The sequence below is a fragment of the Piliocolobus tephrosceles genome, chromosome 3 (genome assembly GCF_002776525.5).
Source record: "Piliocolobus tephrosceles isolate RC106 chromosome 3, ASM277652v3, whole genome shotgun sequence".
Classification (NCBI taxonomy): domain Eukaryota; kingdom Metazoa; phylum Chordata; class Mammalia; order Primates; family Cercopithecidae; genus Piliocolobus; species Piliocolobus tephrosceles.
In genome coordinates, this window is record NC_045436.1 from 182,807,688 (window position 1) to 182,832,737 (window position 25,050).

At 47.3% G+C, this 25,050-nt stretch overlaps 1 protein-coding gene across 3 annotated transcripts in view; it reads right to left on the reverse strand.

The window, feature by feature from the left end:
* The window catches only part of NSD2 (nuclear receptor binding SET domain protein 2), a 114,701-nt gene extending 89,651 nt beyond the window's left edge, over positions 1 to 25,050 (reverse strand). For all 3 annotated transcript variants that reach the window (XM_023206776.2, XM_023206777.1, XM_023206779.1), the window contains exon 1: positions 24,948 to 25,050. The gene's annotated coding sequence lies outside the window, so the exon portion shown is untranslated. The remainder of the gene's footprint in view (positions 1 to 24,947) is intronic.

Sequence of the window (25,050 nt, forward strand, 5' to 3'; positions counted from 1 at the left end):
AGCTAAGATGGCGCCACTGCACTCCCACTCAGGTGACAAAGTGAGATCCTGTCTCAAAAAACGAATAAAGGTAAGAGAGAAAGAGAGAGAGAGAGAAAGACACAGAAAGAGAAAGAGAGAAAGAGAGAAGGGAAGAAAGGAGAAGAAGGAAGGAGAGAAATCAAAGAAAAGAGTTCGGGAAGAAAGGAGGGAAGGGAGGGAGGGAGGGAAGCCGGGCATAGTGGCTTACCATCTGTAATCCTAGCACTTTGGGAGTCCAAGGAGGGAGGATTGCTTGAACCCAGCAATTTAAGACGAGCCTGGGCAGTATGGTGAGACCCTGTCTCTACGAAAAATAAAATTAGCCAGGCATAGTGGCACACATCTACAGTCCCAGCTACTGGGGAGACTGAGGTGAGAGGATGGCTTGGGCCCAGGAGTTTGACGCTGTAATGAGCTGTGACCACACTACTGCACTCCAGCCTCATGACTCAGCAAGACCTTGTCAGCTACACTGCCTAACACAAAGCAAAAAAGAGAAATCTCCAGGTCTAGAAATGAAAAGAGAACAGCAGTCTGAGCCTCATAGGGTGCAGGTTGCCCATGGCAGAACCCCAGGGTTTAAGAGCTGGGGGCTTGGCAGCCGGAATACAGAGCAGAGGTGCAGGACAGGGGACTGGGCCTGACTGGGCTTCCTGCACCGAGCCATAAGGAGAGGAGTCATGGAGAGCAGCTGGCTACAGTGATTAGGAGCACCAAGTGTGGAGGCTGCTACCTGGACTAGAATCCCAGCTCTGCCACTTAGTAAACTGTGGGACCCCGGCCAAGTGACTCTACCACTCATCCTCACTCCATGTCCTGAGGACAGAGGACCCACCTTGCAGGGTACTTTCAAACATTAAGGAGGAAAAGAAGCCACCACTAGGCAGAGGACTTCCTCATCACCAGGTATCTGTGGTCACAGTGCTGTCATCATCACCTGAGCCCCTCTACCAGCCAGCCCAGGGCTGGGCCCTCAGCAAACACCCACCAGAGGCCACTGGGGTGACAGAGCCACCCTTGAGAAATGTGAACCCCAAGCCTCTGCCTAAGGCGGCTAAATCCTGAGACCAAAAAATGTATGTCAAAACAGGTCTAGAATGAGTGACACCGGTAGGGCCTGCAGGGCAACCTGAGAACTGCTCATGGGGAGCCCCTGTCTCCCCAGGAGAGCCACTGAGAGATGCCCCTGAGGTAAACACAGCCTCCCTCCAGCAGGGGGAGATCTTCCAGGAGCCAGGCACAGGACAATACGGAAGGTCTTCCACAGAAGAACAGGAAATTACTGTTTTCGGCCGGGCGCGGTGGCTCAAGCCTGTAATCCCAGCACTTTGGGAGGCCGAGACGGGCGGATCACGAGGTCAGGAGATCGAGACCATCCTGGCTAACACGGTGAAACCCCGTCTCTACTAAAAAATACAAAAAACTAGCCGGGCGAGGTGGCGGGCGCCTGTAGTCCCAGCTACTCGGGAGGCTGAGGCAGGAGAATGGCGTAAACCCGGGAGGCGGAGCTTGCAGTGAGCTGAGATCTGGCCACTGCACTCCAGCCTGGGCGACAGAGCGAGACTCCGTCTCAAAAAAAAAAAAAAAAAAAAAAAAAAAAAAAAGAAATTACTGTTTTCATGATTTGCAAACTTGCAAAAAAAAAAGGTATTGGTATTGAAGTTAAAAACTCAGTTGAGTTGAATATAGCAGACCAGGCACAGCTAAAAATGTAATAGATTAGAAGATAAATATGAGCAAATCAGCAAGGAAAAAGGCTGATAAAGAGATGAAAACCATGTAAAATTAAGACAACAATCATGAATGTTTCATTCTTTCAAATATTTATAAAGTGCCTACTATGTGCAAGACACTGATTTTAGGTGCTGGGATTATAACATTGAACAGAACGGGGTGAAAAACACTGTCTACCCAAAAGAATTAAAAGCAGGAACCAGAAGATATTTGTACACCATGTTCACAGGAGCACTGTTACAGCAGCCAAAGGTAGACATAACCCAGGGGTCCATCAGCAGATGAACAGATAAGCAAAATGTAGACTATCTGCACAGTGGAGTAGTATTCAGCTTTAAAAGGAAGGAAATGCCGGTATCTGCTACAATATGGATGAATCTTGAAGACACTATGCTAAGTGAAATAAGGCAGACACGAAAAAGACAAATACTGTAAAATTCCATGTACATGAGGTCCCCAGAATAGAATGCATAGAGACAGGAAGTAGAATGGTGAGTGCCAGGAGCTGGGGGAAGAGAAAGGGGGATGGGGAATTATGGGGCAGAGTTTCAGTCTGAGAAGATGAAAAAGTTCTGGAGATAGTGTGATGATTGTACAACCACGTGAATGCACTTAAGACCATAGAATTAAATGCTTAAAATGGTTAAAATGGTAAATTTTATATTACATATGTATATGTTACGTATACCCCCAAAAATACTCTACCTTCAAGGAGCTTACATTCCAATGCAGTTCTAGTTGGAGAGGCTTGGGAGGATGAGAGAAAGACAACTTTTCCATTTTTCTTTCTTTCTTTTTTTTTTATTGAGACAGGATCTTGCTCTGTTACCCAAGCTAAAGTGCAATGGTGCCATCACAGCTCACTGCATCCTAGAACTCCTTGGCCCAAGCAATCCTCCCACCTCAGCCTCCCAAGTAGCTGGGACTATAGGCATGCACCACCACACTGGCTAATTTTTGTATTTTTTGTAGAGAAAGGGTTTCACCACATTGCCCAGGCTGGTCTCGCATTCCTGGACTCCCAAAGTGCTGGGATTACAGTAGTCAAAAGGTAGACATAACCCAGGGGTCCATCAACGATGAATAGACAAGCAAAATGTAGACTATCTATCTGCACAGCCAGACTATCACCTCGGCCAGCCAACAAATTTCAAAGAGATGAAACATTTTCCAGAGATGAAAGGAAAATTAGGTATTCTGATTAAAAGAGCACCCTAGGTTCTGAGCAAAATAAATAAAAACAAATCATCTAGATACAGTGTATTGAAATGACAGAACATGAAGAACAAATAGAAAATCTTTGCCAGGCATGGGGCGGCTCACACCTGTAATCCCACCACTTTGGGAGGCTGAGGTGGGAGGATCACTTGAGGTCAGGAGTCTGAGACCAGCCTGGCCAACATAGTAAGACTCCATCTCTACAAAAAATTTTAAATTTAGCCAGGTACAGTGGTACACACCTATAGTCCTAGAAGCTAATCCCAGCTTCTTCAGAGGCTGAAGGAGGAGGATCACTTGAGCCTAGGAATTCAAGGCTGCAGCGACCTATCAGCATGCCACTGTACTGCTGCCTGGGCTACAGAGCAAGACTGTCTGTTAAGCAAGCATTAAGGGAAAATAAATGTCCACCTAGTGCCACCACAAGTGTCCAGAATTTTATGCCCAGATAAATTATCATTCAAACACGAGGGATGGGCCAGGTGCAGTGGCTCACACCTGTAATTCCAACACTTGGGGAGGCCGAGGCAGGTGGATCACTTAAGCTCAGAAGTTCGAGACCAGCCTGGGCAACAGGGCGAAACCCTGTCTCTGCAAAAAAAAATACAAAAATTAGCTGGGTGCATGCCCATAATCCCAGCTACTTGGGAGGCTGTGGCAGGAGGATCAGTTGAGCCTGGGCAGCGGAGATTGCAGAGAGCCGAGAAAGCACCACTCCACTCCAGCCTGGGGAACAGAGCAAGACCTTGTCTCAAAACAAAAGAACAAAAACAAGAAAAAGAGGCAAAATACATCTTGCAATATGCAAAGACTGAGAGTTTATTTTTTTTTATTAAAACGGAGTCTCTCTCTGTCGCCCAGGCTGGAATGCAGTGGCACAATCTCGGCTCACTGCAACCTCTCCGCCAGGTTCAAGTGATTCTCCTGCCTTAGCCTCCCCAGTAACTGAGACTATAGGCACGTACCACCACACCTGGATAATTTTTTTGTATTTTTAGTAGAGACAGGGTTTCACTATGTTGGCCAGGATGGTCTTAAACTCCTGACTTCAGGTGATCCACCCGTCTCCGACTCCCAAGGTGCTGGGATTGGAGGCATTTAAGTCACCGAGCCCAGTCTGAGAGTTTAATACGCATATCTCTTTCACAAAAGAAAGATGTAAAAAATCACAAGGACAAAGAACGGAAGGGATTAGAGTTAGAGATGTCAAACCTGGGAAGGCCGACTTAGAGGAATCAAATTTGTACTGGAGATGTGCTGTTGTAGGAAGAAGACTAATAACCTAAGAATTCCTCGTTTATAAATATTTTTCTTCTTAAAATACCTTAAAATTACAAATGCAACATGACCATTGTAAAAAGGATGAAAATATTTAAGCACTCAGGTGGAAAATAAAAATATAAAGGTTAAAACAAATTACCAGTTAAGAGTTCAGTGATTCTAGGACGGGCACGGTGGCTCATGCCTGTAATCCCAGCACTTTGGAAGGCTGAGGTGAGCGGATCACCAGGTTAGGAGTTCGAGACCACCCTGGCCAACATGGTAAAAACCCATCTCTACTAAATATACAAAAAATTAGCCAGGCGTGGTGGTGCATGCCTGTAATCCCAGCTACTCAGGAGGCTGAGGGAGGAGAATCGCTTGAAACCGAGAGGCAGAGGTTGCAATGAGCTGAGATCAGGCCACTGCACTCACGACAGGGCGAGACTCCATCTCAAAAAAAAAAAAGAGTTATCAGTGGTTTTCTAAGGGGGACAGGAACAGAGGTGGGAAGAGTTAAGCATCACATTGCTGTTTTTTAAAATGAGTGCTTAAGAATTATACAACTATTCACATTTCACGGAATATATACAATAAGACCTGACACATTAAGGGGCTAGGGAGGCTGAACAGCCCCTATAGGACCACGTGGACCTTGCGAGGTCTCCAACACGAGGGGAGGGACTCTGCTCTCTGAAGTGGGGGAAGGCTCTGGACAACAACAGTCACCATTCAGAACCCACTCACTCAGGCCGGGTGTGGGGACCCACACCTGTAATCCCAGCACTTTGGGAGGCCAAGAAGGGAAGATCGCTTGAGCACAGGAGTTGGAGACCAGCCTGGGCAACATGGTGATGGTGAGACCCCATCTCTAAAATTAAAATAAAAATAAAGAGATAAAAATAAAGAACCACTGAGTCCCACAAGTTCTCCAGCACTTGGAAATAGAGCAACAAACAAAATGCATTCCTTATTCTTGAGGTGCTTATATTCTGGAGGAGAGAGGCAGAAATTAGGAAGTGTAGATATGCTAGGAAAAGAGAAACGTAGAGGGCGGTGGGGAGGCAGGAAGACTATTCCTTCCTGGACTGGGGCTGGGTAAGTCCTAGTGTACATTTCTGGTGAGGTTTTTTTTTTTTTGTTTTGTTTTGTTTGAGACGGAGTCTCGCTCTGTCGCCCAGGCTGGAGTACAGTGGCGTGATCTCGGCTCACTGCAAACTCTGCCTGCCGGGTTCATGCTATTCTCCTGTCCCAGCCTCCCGAGTAGCTGGGACTACAGGCGCCCGCCACCACGCCTGGCTAATTTTTTTTTCTTTTTTCTTTTTTTTTTTTTGGTATTTTTGATAGAGACGGGGTTTCACCGTGTTAGCCAAGATGGTCTCAATCTCCTGACCTTGTGAACTGCCTGCCTTGGCCTCCCAAAGTGCTGGGATTACAGGCATGAGCCACTGCATCCGGCCCTCTGGGGAGCTTTAACATTTCAGACACAGTAGGCCTCACTGCTCCCACCTTGCCCACTGGCTTAGATGTCAGCTAAAGCCCACTCTGATAATTCGTGAATCTAACTGAGCAGAAGGAGGTCTCAACACTAGGACAGCAGTTAGATCTTCAGGACATTCCCCAGAGCCAGGCCATGAGACGGACCAAGCTCCAACCCATTCCTCCACGGGCGGAAGAGACTGAAATGGAAAACCCAAGTTTGCAAATATGATTTATACATACCTAATATATCACACTAGTCTACCTGAAATATATTTCAGCCCTGCTATCACTGAATGATGGAAGAACCTCTGTTCTCATATAAAACAATTCCATGTAGGCGGGGCACAGTGGCTCACACCTGTAACCTCAGTACTATGGGAGGCCAAGGCAGAAGGATCGCTTGAGCCCAAGAATTCAAGATCAGCCTGGACAACATGGCAAAATCCTGTCTCTACAAAAAATACAAAACTTAGCTGGGTGTGGTGGTATGTGCCTGTAGTCTTAGCTACTTGGGAAGCTGAGGTGGGAAGATCGTGTCAGTCTGTGAGGCAGAGACTGCAGTAAGCCGAGATCGTACCACTGCACTCCAGCCTGGGTGACAGAGTGAGACCTTGTCTCAAAAAAGAAAAAAACGGCCGGGTGTGGTGGCTCACCCCTGTAATACCAGCACTTTGGGAGGCTGAGGCAGGCGATCACCTGAGGTCAGGAGTTCGAGACCAGCCTGGCCAACGTGGTGAAACCCCATCTCTACTAAAAATACAAAATTAGCCAGGTGTGGTGGCAGGCACCTGTAATCCTAGTTACTTGGGAGGCTGAGACAGGAGAACCACTGGAACCCAGGAGGTAGAGGTTGCAGTGAGCCGAGATCGTGCCATTGTACTCCAGCCTGGGCAACAAAAGTGAAACTCCGTCTCAAAAAAAACCTTGTACAAGAATGTTCATAGCAGCATTATTCATAATAGTAAAAAGCAACCCAACAGTCTATCAGCTGATAAATGGTTGAACAAAACGGTCTATCCATGCGATGGATATTTAGCCATAAAAAGAAATGACGTCCTGATTTATGCTACAACATAAACATTATGCTAAGTGAAAACAGCTAGATACAAAGGCCACATGCTGTATGACTCCATTTATGTAAAATGCCTAAAATAGGCAAATCCATAAAGACAGAAGTAGAATGACTGCCAGGGGCTGGGAGAGGAGAGGATAGAAAGTGACTGCTTAACAGTGCAGAGTTTCTTACTGAGATGATGAAATGTTTAGGAATTAGGTAGCAGGGACTGTTGCACAACACTGAACATACCAAAAACACCACTGAATTATACACTCTATAATGGTTTAAACAATAAATGTTATGTGAATTTTATATCAATAAAAAAAAAAAAAAAAAGGTTGGCTGGGCGCAGTGGCTCACACCTGTAATCCCAGCACTTTGGGAGGCCGAACTGGGTGGATCACCTGAGGTCAGGAGTTCCAGACCAGCCTGGTCAACATGGTGAAACCTCATTTCTACTAAAAATACAAAAATTAGCCGGGCATGGAAGTGGGTGCCTGTAATCACAGCTACTTGGGAGGCCATTAAGGCAGGAGAATCACTTGAACCTGGGAGGCGGAGGTTGAGGTGAGCCGAGATCATGCCACTGCACTCCAGCCTGGGCGACAGAGTGAGACTCCGTCTCAAAAAAAAAAAAAAAATACTATATACATGGGAAGCACAAAAATAATAAAGCAGCTGGGAGTGGTGGCTCACGCCTGTAATCCCAATACTTTGGGAGGCCAAAGTGGGTAGATCACTTGAGGCCAGGAGTTTGAGACCAGCCTTGCCAACATGATGAAATCCCATCTCTACTAAAAATACAAAAATTAGCCAGGCGCAGTGGCTCATGCCTGTAATCCCAGCTACTCCAGAGGCTGAGGCAAGAGAATCACTTGAACCCCAGAGGTGGAGACTGCAGTGAGCCAAGATTGCCACTGCACTACAGCCTGGATAGAGCAAGAATCAGTCTCAAAAAAAATAAAAATAAAAACAATTTAAAAATAAAAAATAAAGTAATACCTTCAAAATTCTGAGGAAAAGTATGCAGAGATGATGGGCATATAAAGTCTTTTTTTTTTTTTTTTTTTTTTGAGACAATCTCGCTCTGTCGCCCAGGCTGGAGTGCAGTGGCCCGATCTCAGCTCACGGCAACCTCCGCCTCCCGAGTTCAGGCAATTCTCCCTGCTTCAGCCTCCTGAGTAGCTGGGATTACAGGCGCCCAACACCACGCCCAGCTAATTTTTGTATTGTTAGTAGAGACAGGTTTTCACCAGGTTGACCAGGCTGGTCTCAAACTCCTGACCTCAGGTGATCTGCCCACCTCAGCCTCCCAAAGTGTTGGGATTACAGGCATGAGCCACCGCACGCAGCCATACAGTCTTAATAAACGTTGCCTCACACATATTTTAAGATAACTACCAGACTGCGTATCACCAAACATGAAGGTAAACTAAGGAAGACATGAGATCCAAAAAAACAGATGGTTCATCTCAGAAGATAATGTGAACAGCTGTGCAGCAGAATAGGGAGGAGTCCAATGTGGAGCAGGAAGACAGCTCTGGGAGAAAGGTCATCACAGAAGAAAAAAAAGAAAAAAAGGAACTGACAGATCTAGCGTAACTGACCATCCCAAAGGCTTTTTATACAGTTCATTTGAAAAACCCTAGGCTGAATTAGTAACAGATACATGGAAAATAAAGCCAACAGGAAAACAAAAACTCATACAAGTAAATATTATCCATCACAGTGTATGATTTAGCCGAACAATGTAACAATTTACATTCATTTAAACCAAAACTTGCTATAAAAGTGTGGTAGATTAAAGACAGCCAACAAAAATTAGCCAGGTGTAGTGGCTCATGCTCACACCTGTAATCCCAGCACTTTGGTAGCCTGAAGTAGGAGGACTGCTTGAGCCCAGGAGTTGGAGGCTACAGTGAGCTATGATCGTGCCACTGCACTCTCGCCTGCACAAGGGAGCAAGACCTCACCAATAAAATATAAATAAAGATGGCCAACAATTCTTTGTCACTCTCTCCACCAAGACATGAAGGTCTGCTTCCCCAGTCCCTTGACTCTAGCCTGGCCCTGTAGCTGTTTTTACCAACAAAACATGTCAAAAGTAGGGACTTGCTATAACTGAGTAAGGGGGATTTAAAAAAAAGAAGAACGTGTCAAAAGTGATGACAGTTCTCACTCTAGCCTTTAAAACGGCTGACAAATCTCACTTCCTCCCTCATGGAACCAGCCACCATGCTGCAAGGAAGCCCAAGCAGCCTCATGGGATAGACCACACTAAGGAGAATGAAGTCCATGGCCAAAAGTCCCTACTGAACTCTCACAGTTGACAGCCAGTACCAACAAGCTGGCATCACATGGAGCAGGAGGAACAAGCTAACCCTGGCAAACCACGTCCCACTTACAAAACTGTAAACAAATACAGGTTGTTGTTTTTTCAGCCACTAAGTTCTGGAATAGATCATCAAACCACCACAACATTGGGAATATTGGAAAGAAGTAGGGAGGTAACATGGGAGGTAAGAGAGGCGGGTAAGAAAGCTAAATCTTCACCATCTTCCACAGACAGAATTGAACATATATCAATCTGGAAGTTCTAAAATTAGCAAAATAAGCAAGTTTTTTTTTTTTTTTTTTTTTTTTTTGAGACGGAGCCTTGCTCTGTCCCCAGGCTCGAGTGCAGTGGCACAATCTCAGCTCACTGCAACCTCCGCCTCCCCAGGTTCAAGCAATTCCCCACCTCAGCCTCCTGAGTAGCTGGGACTACAGGTGCACGGCACCACACCTGGCTAATTTTGTGTGTGTGTGTGTATTTCAGTAGAGACGAGGTTTCACCACCTTGGCTAGGATGGTGTCAATCTCCTGACTTCGTGATCTGCCCACCTCGGCCTCCCAAAGTGCTGGAATTACAGGCGTGAGCCACCGCACCTGGCCGCAAGTTATTTTTTAAAGTACAGATAAATAGAAACATCTGAAATGCCAGGCGCAGTGGCTCAAGCCTGTAATCCCAGAACTTTCAGAGGCCAAGATGAGTGAATCACTTGAGGCCAGGAGGTCAAGACCAGCCTGGCCAACATAGTGAAACCCTGTCTCTACTAAAAATACAAAAATTAGCTGGTCATGGTGGTGCACACCTGTAATCCCAGCTACTCAGGAGGCTGAGGCACGAGAATCGCCTGAGCCCAGGAGGCGGAGGTTGCAGTAAACTGAGATCATACCACCACACTCCAGCCCTGGTGACAGAGTGAGATCCTGTCTCAAAAAGAAAAAAGAAAAAAAGGAAACAGCTGAAAGAGCAGAGGTTGCCTTGATGGAACTCTGAAAGGGAGCAGAGCAGGGACTGTCACCTTTGATTACAAGACTCACAAAGCACATGTCTTCAATGGACGTGCTTTAGTTTCATAAAGGAAAAGATAAGCTGAAAATATGCTTCAGCATTTTGGTTGGTGAGAGCAGAGTTGTATTTTTCCTTCCACTTTTCTGTATTACACAAATTATTCATAAAAGATATTTTCTGATTATAGAATTATGAAAAATAATACTGAAGCGAATTTTGCCATAATGATGTGTCAAATTGCACATCTCTGGAAATAAAATTTATATAAACTCCAGGCTGGACTCACACAACCCAGTTTCTCGACTGAGCTGTGGAACTGCAACTGGAACTTCCCCTGGGGGAGGAGAGCAGTGAGGGACTGCTTGTATCAAGGCAGCCCTGCGGAACCGGGACCTCAGACCCAGCTCTGCAGGGACCTCTGGGTGGTAACAAAGAGGAACAGCACATGGGTACCAAGAGAGGCAACAACAGCTCCTGAGACAGGGGCGCCCACCAAGAAGGCACAACCATGAACAGCAGCCAGGCTCAAGGACCCAGAGCATGCCTCTCCACACTCCAGCATTATGCATAGCCCCAAGCAGCCACTTGCGACTCCCCAGAGGCAGAAATGCAGAACGAGGACAAGGTCCTATCAAAATACACATAAACGGGGGCCACTGAGACAGATGTCCTTTACCTCAGAAGTTTATCAACTTACAAGAATGACCAGGGGACCAGGGCCCCCTCTCCCAAAGAAAACAGACAAGGCAATGACCATAATTCATTCTGTTACTATTCATTCTGAATCAGTAGAGAGCCCTCAATAACGCTCCATTGATCCATAAGCAGGAGCCTGAGGGCACTGGGAATGTCTTGTTTCTGCCCTTTCGTGATTTAATCCATTAATTTGTTGAAATGCCTATAGCAGCTGTGAACATACTGGTATATAAAAACTAGACATGCGTTCAGCCTAAAAAGGTAGATATTGGACAAACAAGCAGCACTATTATTTGTTTCAAAGGAGTTACAGGCAATTGAAATTTTTTTTTTTTTTGAAACAGAGTTTTGCTCTTGTCACCCAGGCTGGAGTGCAATGGCACAATCTCGGCTTACTGCAACCTCCACCTCCCAGGTTCAAGTGATTCTCCCGCCTCAGCCTCCTGAGTAGCTGAGATTACAGGTTCCCGCCACCATGCCTAGCTAATTTTTTGTATTTTTAGTAAAGACGGGGTTTCTCCATGTTGGTCAGACTGGTCTCAAACTCCTGACCTCAGGTGATCCGCCCGCCTCGGCCTCCCAAAGTGCTATGATTACTGGCGTGGCCCACGCAGTTGAATTTTAAAGATACACTTGCAGATTTTAGAACTCAACTGAAAAGAACCCAATACACTGTTAACACCATACATAATCCCATTTGTCTTCCACAAATAAAGTATACAATTTACAGATAAAGAATGAGGCCAGGTGCGGTGCTCACACCTGTAATCCCAGCACTTTGGGAGGCTGAGGCAGGCAGATCGTGAGGTCAGGAGATCGAGATCATCCTGGCCAACATGGTGAAACCCCATCTCTACTAAAAATACAAAAATTAGCTAGGCGTGGTGGCACATGCCTGTAATCCCAGCTACTTGGGAGGCTGAGGCAGGAGAATCACTTGAACCAGGGAGTTGGAGGCTGCAGTGAGCCAAGATTGTGCCACTGTACTCCAGGCTGGGTGACGGGGCAAAACTTCGTCTCAAAAAAAATAAAGAACAAAAGGGGCCTGCAGTGGCTCACACTTGTAATCTAAGTGCTTTGGGAGGCGAAGGTGGGCCAGATCACTTGAGCTCAGGAGTTTGAAACCAGCCTGGGCAACAAGGCAAAACCCTATCTCTACAAGAAAATACAAAAATTAGCCAGGCACAGTGGCATGCCCCCATAGTCCCAGATACTTGGGAGGCTGGCTTGATCCCAGGAGGCAGAGGTTGCAGTGAGCCAAGATCATGCCACTGCACTCCAACCTGGGTGACAGAGCAAGACCCCATCTCCTCCCCTACAAAAAAAAGGGGGAAAAATCTAATTTTTATGCCTGCAACTTTCTCAGTAGTCTCATTTTGTAAGTTTTCATTGTAGTTAGTGCTGCTTCTGCTGAAATGTCATTTTTTCTCTCCCACTTAAGGAAGAATAAGTTGTCTTAAGTTAAACAAGCTTCGCCATGCTCTCATGACAGTTCCATCCTCTATTCTAGGCTATGTGTAGAAAAACATGAACAGATAATGAGAGGCAGCAGCGCAGCTCCTGCGTGCAGCTCCATGTGGGCCACATTCGCTCCTCATCGCCATCTAGGCAGCTCCTTCAGCTCACACATGCTGAGCACCCAACCAGGCTGCTCACTCTGGGAACGCAGTCATGGACAAGACACAAGAGCCCTGCTTTCATGAGGCTTCCACTACAGCTGAGAGAGCAGATGGGGACAACAAACAAGGTGGGATCAGGAGAGCAGAGGAGGTACACTTTGTTTTTTTGTTTTTTTTTTTTTTGGAAACAGAGTCTTGCTCTGTCACCCAGGCTGGAGTGTAGTGGTGTAATCTTGGGTCACTGCAACCTCCACCTTCCAGTTCAAGCAATTCTCATGCCTCAGCCTCCTGAGTAGCTGGGGTTACAGGTGGGCGCAACCACGCCCAGCTAATTTTTTGTATTTTTAGTAGAGACAGGGTTTCCCCATGTTGGCCAGGCTGGTCTCGAACTTCTGGCCTCAAGTGATCTGCTTGCCTCAGCCTCCCAAAGTGCTGGGATTACGGGCCTGAGCCACGCACCCAGTCCTGCAGAGGGAGTACACTTTTCAATGGGGGGAGGGTCATCAAGGTGGGGTTCATTGAGAAACTGTTACTCGAGCTAAGGAAGTTCACAAATTTTTATTTCTTTTTTTTTTTTTTTTTTTTTTTGAGACAGAGTCTCACTCTGTCGCCCAAGCTGGAGTGCAGTGGCCAGATCTCAGCTCACTGCAAGTTCCGCCTTCCGGGTTCACGCCATTCTCCTGCCTTAGCCTCCCGAGTAGCTGGGACTACAGGCGCCCACCACCTCGCCCGGCTAGTTTTTTTTTATTTTTTAGTAGAGACGGGGTTTCACCGTGTTAGCCAGGATGGTCTCGATCTCCTGACCTTGTGATCCGCCCGCCTCGGCCTCCCAAAGTGCTGGGATTACAGGCTTGAGCCACCGCGCCCGGCCACAAATTTTTATTTCTTAATGGGCTTTCTCTTGTTTCTGAGCCTTGAAATGGAAGGAAATGTAAATGCATACAGAAAGAACGCTATCTGGACAGTAAATGGCACCTCCATCCATCTGGTTCTGTCAGACAAAAACTTAGGGCTATCACTGGCACCAGAACTTCCCCTCATCTCTCCTTATCCCAAACAACACAACTTATCAATTTTACTCCAGAAGCCTTCCTAGCTAGGCCTGTCCACTTTCCTCCACACCCACAATCCCAACACTGGCCAACCACCAAGCTCTTTCACCAAGACTGACGCCAACAGTCTCCTGACTTATCAGTCAGGAAACTCAGACAGTAGCTCTCAACTCAAGGGCATCAGAATCACATGAAGGACACATTAGAACACAGATTGTTGGGCCCCACTCCAGAGTTTACGATATAGTAGGTTTGAGACCTGAAAATGTGCATTTCTAACTAGCATCCAGGCCACTGATGCTGCCAGTTTGGGAACCACTTTGAGAACCACTGGAGATTGGTTATGGTACAGTAACAAACCCAAAACTGTTACCCGGCTCAACCCAAAGTTTTCTTTTATTTATTTATTTTTATTTTTATTTTTAATTTTTTTGAGACAGAGTCTCGCTCTGTCACTCAGGCTGGAGTGCAGTGGCACAATTTCAGCTCACTGCAAGCTCCACCTCCCGGGTTCAGGCCATTCTCCGGCCTCAGCCTCCCGAGTAGCTGGGACTACAGGCGCCTGCCATCACGCTCGGCTAATTTTTGTGTGTTTTTAGTAGAGACGGGGTTTCACTGTGTTAGCCAGGATGGTCTCGATCTCCTGAACTCGAGATCTGCCTGCTTCGGCCTCCCAAAGTGCTAGGATTACACACATGAGCCACTGCGCCCGGCCCAAAGTTTTCTTTCTTGCCCACGGTACACATCCGTTTGTTTCCACAGTCAGAAACAAGAGAAAGGGAATATGATAAAGCACGTGTCTCAGTGCTTCCACTCAGAAGTTACATGTCACTTTCCACTGGCCGGAGCAAATCACAGGCCAAACCACATTTCAAGGAGACAGGGCTGTCCAATCCAATCAGGGACCCAAAGCAGGGACAATGGAAAGGTTTTCACCTGAACAGAGTGACCACAGATTGGGCTTCTGTACACACTCTTCCCGAACCTTCCCCAGCACCAACTCAATCTATAGAGCAATCTAAGGAATCCTCTTTCCAAAGCAAATAGATTCATGTCACACCATCATCCTTAAAAACCTCACACTGCTCTTAATAGGACCTAAAAGAACGTGCCCGACACCCTCTGCTCCAGCCATACCAGCTTATTCCCGCTCTATCACAGAAGTTCTGCACAGGCTCTGCCCTTCATCTGATACTCACCCCTACCCTCATGGAGCCAACACCCAACCCTCATTCTGCTCTCTGCTCCCTGCTCTAGTGTCTATCCCATCAGGAAGTCTTTCCCAAAGCCCTGTCAGGTATGACCTCCCTACTAGATGCACCTAGATCTTTCCTTCATGACTTGCTTTGTGTGATAAGGAATTCTAAACACACATAAATGTGAAGAGAATAGTTAGAACCAGGGCTCGGAGGAGTGGCTCACACTTGTAATCCCAGAACTCTGGGAGGTGCAGACAGAAGGACTGCTTGAGTCCAGGAGTTCAAGACCAGCTTGGGCAACATGGCAAAACGGCAAAACCCTGTCTCTATTTAAAAACAAAAACAGGCCGGGCACGGTGGCTCACGCCTGTAATCCCAGCACTTTGGGAGGCCAAGGTGGGCGGATCACGAGGTCAGGAGATCGAGACCATCCTGGCTAACACGGTGAAACACCGTCTCTACTAAAAATACAAAAAAATTAACCGAGCGTTGCAGCATGCGCCTGTAGTCCCAACTGCTGGGGAGGCTGAGGCAGGAGAATGGCGTGAACCCGGGAGCTGGAGCTTGCTGTGAGCCGAGATCACGCCACTGCACTCTAGCCTGGGTAATGGAGAGCAAGACTCCATCTCAAAAAAAAAAAAACACATTAAAAAATTAGCCAGGTGTGGTGGCACACACCTGTGTCCCAGGTACTCAGGAGGCTGAGGTGGGAGGATCATTTGAGCCCAGGAGGGACCCTATCTCAAAAAAAAAAGTTAGAACCCATGTGCCCATACCACTCTCAACCTAGACCAGTCCTGAAGTCCTGATGTAACCACAAATAACCGACTCCCTCGCTCCCATAGGATCATGACACAAATCCCAGATGATGTACCATTTCATCGGTAAATGTCTGTATGCACCTCTAAAAGGTAGGAATTACTTTAAACACAACAAAACCACTATCACAGCTAAAAATAAAAATAATTCCTCAATAATAAATATAATCAATGTTCCAAATTCTAATTGTCTCAAATATCATAAATGATATTCAATTGTTTCTCTAACAGACTGGTCTGACACTAACACAGATAAGCCCTATGATAAAAATTAGTCCATGTACCTCCAGTCTCTTGTCATCAGTCCCCTACATTTTTCCCTGTTGATGAGTATGGGTTACTGGTCTTAGAGTTTCCCACATTCTCAGTGTTGCCAATGGCAACTCTGTAGTATAGTGCAGTATGTTTCTCTCGCCCCTGTATTTCCTGTAGATTGGTTGTTAAACATAGGAGCTTGACTGGACTCAGGTTTGACTTTTTTTTCTTTTTGACAAGTATTTCACAGGCTTTTCAAAGATATGACCTTTGCTCACTGTCCATCCCCATTTCATCCCATTTCAGGCCTATAAACCCCATGGGAACAAGGACATAGGTCTTGGCTCATCACTGGCACACAGCTGATACTCAATGAATGAAGAAATATCAGACAGAAGTACACTGCCATATTGACTGGCAGAAATATAATGGCTCAGTCTTCCATCCACATATAGACAGCTGTATGTTAAAGTTTTCCCTGAGAGGCAAAACAAGTAAGTTCCCAGGGTGCAGAATCAGAGGTCAGGCCCTGCAGGAGTTCTAACTCCATCACAAACAGCCTTATGACTTTGGATCAGTTACTTGACATCTTTGGGATTCAATTTCCTGCTGTGAGGATTCAATGAGAAGATGATGCTTTGCTGCTCAAAGATTCGTGTAGCAAGGCTGTACAAAGATTACACCAACTCCAAATTTTGGAGGGGAAAGAACACAGAAGCCTCCAATTTCTAACTTTTTTTTTTTTTTTTGAGAGGGAGTCTCGCTCTGTCACCCAGGATATGGAGTGCAGTGGCGTGATCTCAGCTCTCTGCAAGCTCCGCCTCCCAGGTTCACGCCATTCTCCTGCCTCAGCCTCCCAGTGGCTGGGACTACAGGCACCCACCACCACGTCCAGCTAATTTTTGGTATTTTTAGTACAGACGGGGTTTCACCGTGTTAGCTAGGATGGTCTCGATCTCCTGACCTTATGATCTGCCCGCCTTGGCCTCCCAAAGTGCTGGGATTACAGGCATGAGCCACCACGCCCAGCCTCTAACACATATTTTAACCAAAAATCTAGAAATTCACGTATTTATGAAATAAAAATCATTAGGAAAACAAAATAATACCCAAAAACTATCTCCACTTGTTAACTAAGTGCTTTCCACATCTAGGCACTGAAGACAAATCAAAGGGCCCTCACCTTGAAAAATTCACATGGAGAAGAGAATGGGACAAGAGCCTGTGCAACATGCTAACTGTCATAAGAGGGCCCAGTACTCACGAAGGCATGACAAACTTGGGAGAAAACACACACACACACACACACACACACACACAGACACACACACATCAAGTGCCATGGGCCCAGGGTCTCCAACACTTGGTTCTGGTAGAAATAGTGAAAGGCTTCACAGAGATGAGGAGTGAGCCATAAAACCACCACAGCAACATAAAATTAGGCAACTCAGGAAGAAGCAAGAGCACATGCAAAGATCCATGGGACAGGGCACGGCTCATCACAAGAGCTACAGGCAGCATGATGTGATCTCACGGCAACCACAAAGGACTGGCCAGCCAAGACGCTAGAAAGACAGGCAGGATCACTGGCCAGAGTCACAGAGGAAAGAAAAAATACACTTAAAAAAGAAAATGTGGTGTGTATATACACACACACACACACAGATATACGACGGAAAGACAGGCAGGAACCACGCGCCATCCTCAAGATCTAGGGCTTTCTCTTCTAAGCAAACAGTGAAGTTCCAGTAACACATTTTTAGGCAGGTAGGTGAGATCAGAGCTTCCTTCTGGAAGGAAATGAGGTGGGTCAGAAGCAAGGCCCACTTTCCCTTTCCCTGGTTCACAGAGAGGTAACAGTGGTACCAGCAACTACTCAATCTTTCCATCTGTAAGGACTGGACAGGGACCCCGCTCCTGCACCACTCTCATGCTGTGGTCCAGCCCCAGCAATGCTGCCTCTGCTCATTCTCTCCCACCTGTCCACACTTCCCCAGCCTCGCCTCCTGTGCGTTGGTAAAGTCACAGTTCTCCAGCCCTGCTAGTGATGCATAAGGCTCTTCTGTGACCTCTGCCACCAGTCCATGGCCCTCCACCTTTCCAACTCCACACCAAGGCAAACATGCTCACACCACTCCCCTTCATTCACACCATTTCTGGGACATATTATGCCCCCTAAAGCATACAAAGTACTGAGGGCTGTGTATGTATTCAAACAGTCACTGAATGCCTGACAGTCACTCAGGTACCATTCCAGGTGCTGAGGATATGACAGCAAGCCAAGCGAAAGGAGAAAAGTCCCTGCCTTCACAGATGACCCAATGCAGTCAGAAAGACACATGGAATGTCGGAGGTATGTGCTATGGAGAAAATCTAAGGCAGATGAGGAGTCTCAGATAGCAACAGAGTAATTTTTAAAATTGTTTTGGCCAGGCATGGTGGCTCACGCCTGCAATCCCAACACTTTGGCAGGCCAAGGCAGGCAGATCACTTGAGGTCAGGAGATCGAGACCAGCCTGGACAACATGGCCTAGTCTCTATTAAAAATACAAAAAAAAAATTAGCAGGGTATGGTGGCACACAGTTGTAATCCCAGCTACTTGGGAGGCTGAGGCAGGAGTATCTCTTGAACCCAGCAAGCAGAGGTTGTGGTGAGCCTAGATTGTGCCACTGCACTCCAGCCTGGGTGACAGAGTGAGACTCCATCTCAGAAGTGTGTGTGTACATATATAATAATTTTTTTTAATTTTATTTTTCTTTTGGGACAGAGTCTTACTGTCACCTAGTCTGGAATGCAGTGGCATAATCATGGTTCCCTGCAACCTCAAACTCCTGGGCTAGAGTGATCCTCCCGTCTTGGCTTCATAAAGCACCAGGATCACAGATACACTGTAATAGTACACGGTCACAACAGAGTACTTTAAATCTGTGGTCAGAGAAGGTGCCTGAGAGGGAGAAGTATAAGCAAAGACCTGAAGGAGGGTGAGGGGCAAGCCACACAGATACCTGGGGACAGCATTCCAGGTCAAAGGAGGAGCAAGGGCAATAGTCGGAGGCAGCAGAGCTGTACGGCTTCAGAGCAGGCAAGAGGCCTGTGTGGCTCTAACAGAATGAGAATGGGAGTGGGTGAAGATGGAAAAGACAAGGGTCTCCCAAAACAGGCAGGGAATCAGGGATGGCATTCAGTGTGGGGCCCAAGCTGAGACCTGGCAGAGGGAAGGAAGAGGGAAAGCACGCCTAGCCCCCACACACATGGGGTAAGGGGGCACAGGGGCAGAAGAAAGGAACAAAAACTGACCATGCAAAGGCCCAGAGGAAAAACACGGCAGAAAGAGATAAGCTGAGTAACTGAGATGAAGGCAAAACGCATAGTGCAGTGAGAGTCAGAAAGCCCAGTGAGAGACTGGTCTTGGACCCCAATGGGCAGTGAGAGTCACCCCCTGAAGAGTGGGGACACATAGGACATCTGTATTTTAAAAAGACAAGGCAGTGTGTAGAGAACTACCTGAAGACAGTAAAACTGGAGTTGGAAAAATGCTTTCTGATCATTAGCCTCCATAATATAGCAGCAAAAATATATGAAAACCATCAAAATGTAAGAACATTATTAACATGCACAGATCCTCTAAAAGTATAACCATCTTTTTTTTCTTCCTTGAGACAGAGTCTCGTGTTACCCAGGCTGGAGTGCAGTGGCATGATTTAGGCTCATTTCAACCTCCGCCTCCCAGGCTCTGGCAAGTCTCCTGCCTCAGCCTCTCGAGTAGCTGGGATTACAGGCACCCGCCACCACGCCCGGCTAATTTTTGTATTTTTGGTAGAGATGGCATTTCACCACGTTTCCCAGGCTGGTCTCGAACTCCTTACCTCAGGTGATCTGCCTGCCTTGGCCTCCCAAAGTGCTGGGATTACAGGAGTGAGCCACCACACCGGCCAACGGCCTAACACATTTAATTCACATCATCAGCTGTCTCAATGCCAACCAAGTCAACTTAAAAACTGAGGTTCCAATTCCTTCCAGAAAAAAACAGCATTTTTTCTGCACACCCACTAGGGTAGTCTCACTACTGGGGTTTTGTGTTTAGGTTTGATTTTTTTTTTGAGAGAGGGTTGTGCTATCTCCCAGGCTAGAGTGTGGTGGTATGATCATAGCTCGCTGCAGCCTCAAAGTCCTGGGCTCAGGTGACCTCCCACTTCAGCCTCCCAAGTATCTGGGACTATAGGCACACACCACCATGCCCAGCTAATTTTTAAAAATTTTTGTAAAGATGGGGTCTCCCTATGTTGCCCAAGCTGGTGTCAAACTCCTAGCCTCAAGCGATCCTCCCACCTCAGCCTCCCAAAGTGCTGCAATTACAGGCATGAGCCACTGTGTCTATCCACTACTGGAGTTTTTGAGCCGAGGCCATCACTCAGCTAACCAACACTGCAATTTCTATCCTTGTATGTTTTGTTGAAATCATTAAGTATTACAGAAAGTAAGATGCTTCGAAAACTCATCTGGGGCCAGGAGGTTTTAGGAAGGCAGATGCTAACACAAACCTAATTTGAAATCTTTTTTTTTTTTTTTTTTTTGAGATGGGGGTCTCGCTCTGTCGCCCAGGCTGGAGTGCAGTGGCGCAATCTCATCTCACTGCACGCTCCGCCTCCCAGGTTCACACCATTCTCCTGCTTCACCCTCCTGAGTAGCTGGGACTACAGGCGCCCACCACTATGCCCAGCTAATTTTTTGTATTTTTAGTAGAGACAGGGTTTCACCGTGTTAGCCTGGATGGTCTCAATCTCCTGACCTCGTGATCCACCTGCCTCGGCCTCCGAAAGTGCTGGCATTACAGGCTTGAGTCACTGTGCCCGGCCAAAATCTGTCTTGATTTTTTTTTTTTTTTTTTGAGACGGAGTCTCGCTGTCTCCCAGGCTGCAGTGCCTTGGCATGATCTTGGCTCACTGCAAACTCCGCCTCCCGGGTTAACGCCATTCTCCTTTGTCAGTCTCCTGAGTAGCTGGGACTGCAGGCATCCACCACCACGCCTGGCTAATTTTTTTTTTTTTTAGTAGACATGGGGTTTTACCATGTTAGCCAGGATGATTTCAATCTCCTGACCTCGTGATCTGCCCACCTGGGCCTCCCAAAGTGCTGGGATTACAGGCGTGAGCCACCGCACCCGGCCAATCTGTCTTGATTTTTTAACCAGCAAACCAAATTTCATCAAATCAATCAATTCCTTCAAAAGCTATACTGCAGGCCAGGCACGAGGCTGAAGTGGGAGGATAACCTGAGCCCAGGCGTTCATGACCAGCCTGGGCAACATGGTGAAACTCCGACTCTACAAAAATTAGCCAGGCATGGTGGCACACACCTGTTGTCCCAGCTACTCAGGAGGCTGAGGTAGGAGGATCGATTGAGCCCAGGTAGTCAAGGCTGCAGTGAGCTGTGATCATATGATTCCACCCTAACCTGGGTAACAGAGCAAAACCCTGTCTTTTAAAAAAAAAAAAAAAAGTAAAAAGCTATACTGCAACTTGGCCAGGCACAGTGGCTCACACTTGTAATCCCAGCACTTGGGGAGGCCAAGGCAGGAATATCACTTGAGGCCAGGAGTTGCAGGGACCAGCCCAAACATGGCAAGACTGTCTCCATAAAAAATTTTAAAATTAGCCAAGCATGGTGGCAACTGCCTGTAGTCCTAACTACTCAGGAGACTGAGCTGGGAGGAGAGCTTGAGCCCACGAGTGCCAGGTTACAGTGAGCTATGATTACACCACTGCATTCCACACCAGGTAACAGGTGAGACCCTGTCTCGAAAGAAAAGAGCAATATTGCAACCAATAGACAAATATAAAATGCTAGAGTCCCTGGGTAACCAACGTAAGTCTTTTTCTCCCCCAAAGTACTCGCTGTAAATAACCATTCATTAAAAAAGAATTAGCAAATCATACAGTTTATAAATACAAGCCTAATCCTCTAAAGCCCCCGTGTCATCTCTTCTATTGTATTCTGTGTACTTTTTTTTTTTTTTTTTTTTTCTGTCTTGACCAAGGATAGACAAATCGACAAGGTAGATTTCTTGCTCCATCTTGGTGGTAGTACAGATCTGTCCTATTACTTGTTGTACTTATATACTTGCAATGTTTCAGAGTGACCTTAGCCAAGCCATTTCCTTTCTAGACTCAGCTTCTTCTCCCAGATGCTCCATTACTTACAAAACAGAGAGGCAAACAGGCCGGATATTGGCATTAAAATGGGCAGTTTGTTTACTCTAAGCCATATACCCATTTATTCAGCACTTACTGAGTGTCTGCCATGAGAAGGCACCAGCAGAGGCAATGCTGCCCAAGGCAATGACAGAGTCCCACCTCTAAGAGTTAACCCAACAGGGGAGAAAGATCACAAGTAGCCATTAAAAAGCCATGAATTATGCTCAAAGAGGAAGGACAGGTGGCAGGCAGTCCACACCCAAGAACAGAGCACACACAAAGGCCTGGAGTCAGGACATGGTACCACATATTCGAAGAACAAGGTCACATTTACCACAATCAAGCAAAACAAGAGACTGAGGTTCAGAAGACTAAAATGCTTATCCAAAGTTGTATGCATTCTATGGCCATGAGCAGCCCACCAAAAAAAAAAAAAAGGCAAAACCAAGCACCTGGATCAGAATATATGAGTACAAAGCCTTATGGCTTCTGTTCCTTCTGATTAATTATTTACTTAGAAAAGTTATTTGCCCACTTGCCCCACTAAAAAGGACAAGGCAGAGCCAGGAAGGCTGAGTGTGCCTGTAGTCCCCACTACTCAGGCGGCTGAGGTGGGAGAATCACTTGAGTGCAAAAGTTTGGGACTGAAGTGCACCATGATCGCTCTCCTCTGAAATAGCCACCGCACTCAAGCCTGGGCCACATAGAGAGACTCTGTCTCTAAAAATAAATAAATAGCACAGGACAAAATATGTTTGGATTATGAACTTCAGCACCATCTTAGCACATCCCTTCATACAAGTTCGTACTTGGTAAAGAGAATCCTGCAGCTCAGCGAGACTAATTCCAGCTACTTTTGCATGTTTTACATTGAATCTTCAAACTGTAAAAAAAAAGTTCACATTCTGCTCTGTGAGTAAACTTTGTAAGATGTGGTTCCTTTTAGGAGAAGATAATCTGAATAGGCAGAAGGCTGTACCCATGTAACTCCCACAGGATTAAGGAAGAGTGGGTAGTCTACCTATTCAGATTATCTTCCTGACTCACTCCAGGATTCCGATGAACGCTTCGTTTGGGTCCCCCTATTTCAGCAGGTACTGGTTTAAAAGCCCTGGATAAGTTGATTGCATAAAAACAAACCAAGTCACACCTACAGTCTGTTGACCTTATCATTTTGTTCTGTATGCTCCACAAGTTATATTAGTTTACATGTTACATAAGAATATGTAAGATAAATTGTCCATCATTCTTTGAAATTCACAATTACCTCATACTCTTAAAATAAAATGTTTACTGTTAGAATCAGAGGCCAGACTCTTTGATAGTAAAGCAGTCAGGAGACGACGATTTTTGTACTGAATAGATTAGAGCTGTTCACAAAAGCTTACAGAAACTCAAAATTGTGCAGTAAGTCCTCACTCTACCAACCATCAGCCCAAAAGCGAAGGTTGCTGGGTTTGGGTGGCTGAGAAAATGGAAGGAAAGAAAAGGAAATGACTCAAAGTAATCGTGCTTACAGCATGAGTCCTCTTCATCTCCATTTGGCAGTTTAGATTTGAACCATCATCAGTTGTGGGGAATGAGAGCACACATCAAGCACACAAGGAAAGGCTGCGCTCACAGAACTTTGTTTGCTTTATGTTGCTGGCGTTCTGCTTTTTAAAATATTGTTGCTCTCATCACATTTAAATATGTAGCTAGGGCACTTAAAATATTTTAGGAAAATTAAAAAGTTTAAGTCCCAAGTTCATAAATGGGATGGCTCCTAAGTTATTTTCCATGTTGATAATATTTTAAATACACAAAATAGAGTCAATGTAATCAATGCGTGATGTTGGCATTTAACTCATTTAAAAATCAAGGCTTGAAAGTCTGTGAAGTAGGTGGGTAGTACTGAAGAGCTCCTCCTAAGCCAGGTCTGAACTTTATCAAATTAGTCTGTCTTCACAGGGTCTGTTCATACACACACACACAATACACGTTATCTACCTAAAAATGACTAACGTCACCACATCAGTTTTGATACTATGTTTCAACTTGAACGTCAAAGCCCATCGTGGGCACAGAAAGATTCGTACTGCAATGGGTCCTATACAATATCCTCATCCATTTTATTTCTACCGAAAGTCAAGACCAGCATTTTTTAAACGCCGAGATTTTAAACCACGGTTCCTGTGAGTGGAGCAAAACCAGCCATTCAGTCGCTAGGTCCCATCTCATGTCCTGAGGCTTCAAGGACTATCAATCTCTATCCTGGTGCAAGGGGAACATCCCAGGTGGGAGGCCCGGAGGCCGAGGGCGCGCAGCCCCCCAGCAGGGTACCCACGCCCGGCTCACCCCCGCCTCCACCTGCCAAGGGCCCGACCGCGGCCCGGCTTCCCGGGGGAGCGCCCGCGCTGACCAACGCCCGGGCGCCGCGAGTGTCAACGCCGGACACCGCCTGCAAACAAAAAGCGACCCTCGGCCCGACCCCTGGCCCTGGCGCCGGCCCCGGGACCCCAACCTGCCCCTCCCACCGCGACCGCCCCGGACCGGGGGCGCCGCACAAAGGCCGGCCCGACCCGCTCGGCGCCGCGGGAACAAAGGCGGCCGCCTCGGCCGGGCCGGGCACAGGTGCAGCCGCAGGGCCCGGCCGGGCCCAACATGGCCGCGCCCGCCCGCCCGGCCCCGTTAGCCGCCGCCGCCCGCAGGCCGCCGCCCCTCCCTTGCCCGGACGCGTCCCGGCCTCCGCGGTCCGCCCGGTCCTCCCGCCGGCCCTCAGGCCTCCGCGGTCCTCGCGGTCCCCCCGGTCCCCACGACCCTCTCGGGCCGCTCGGCCTCCCGGTCCCCCATCCCCTGAGCCGGCCCCTCAGGCCTCCTCGGTGCCCCCAGTCCTCCCGGGGCTCCCGCCCCCTCAGGCCTCCGCGATCCTCCCCACCGCCCCTCAGGCCTCCCACAGCCCGGCCTCCCGGCCCCAGCCCCGGCGGTTGGCGGCCCGCGACGGTTGGGCGGGCGCCCCAGTGACCTGCGGTGCGTCGCATCCTCGGCGGGCGGCTCTCCGGAGCGGCAGGCTAGGAGGGGGCCGGGGCCGTGCGGCGTAAGGGCCCAGACGGGGAGGGGGCGGCGGC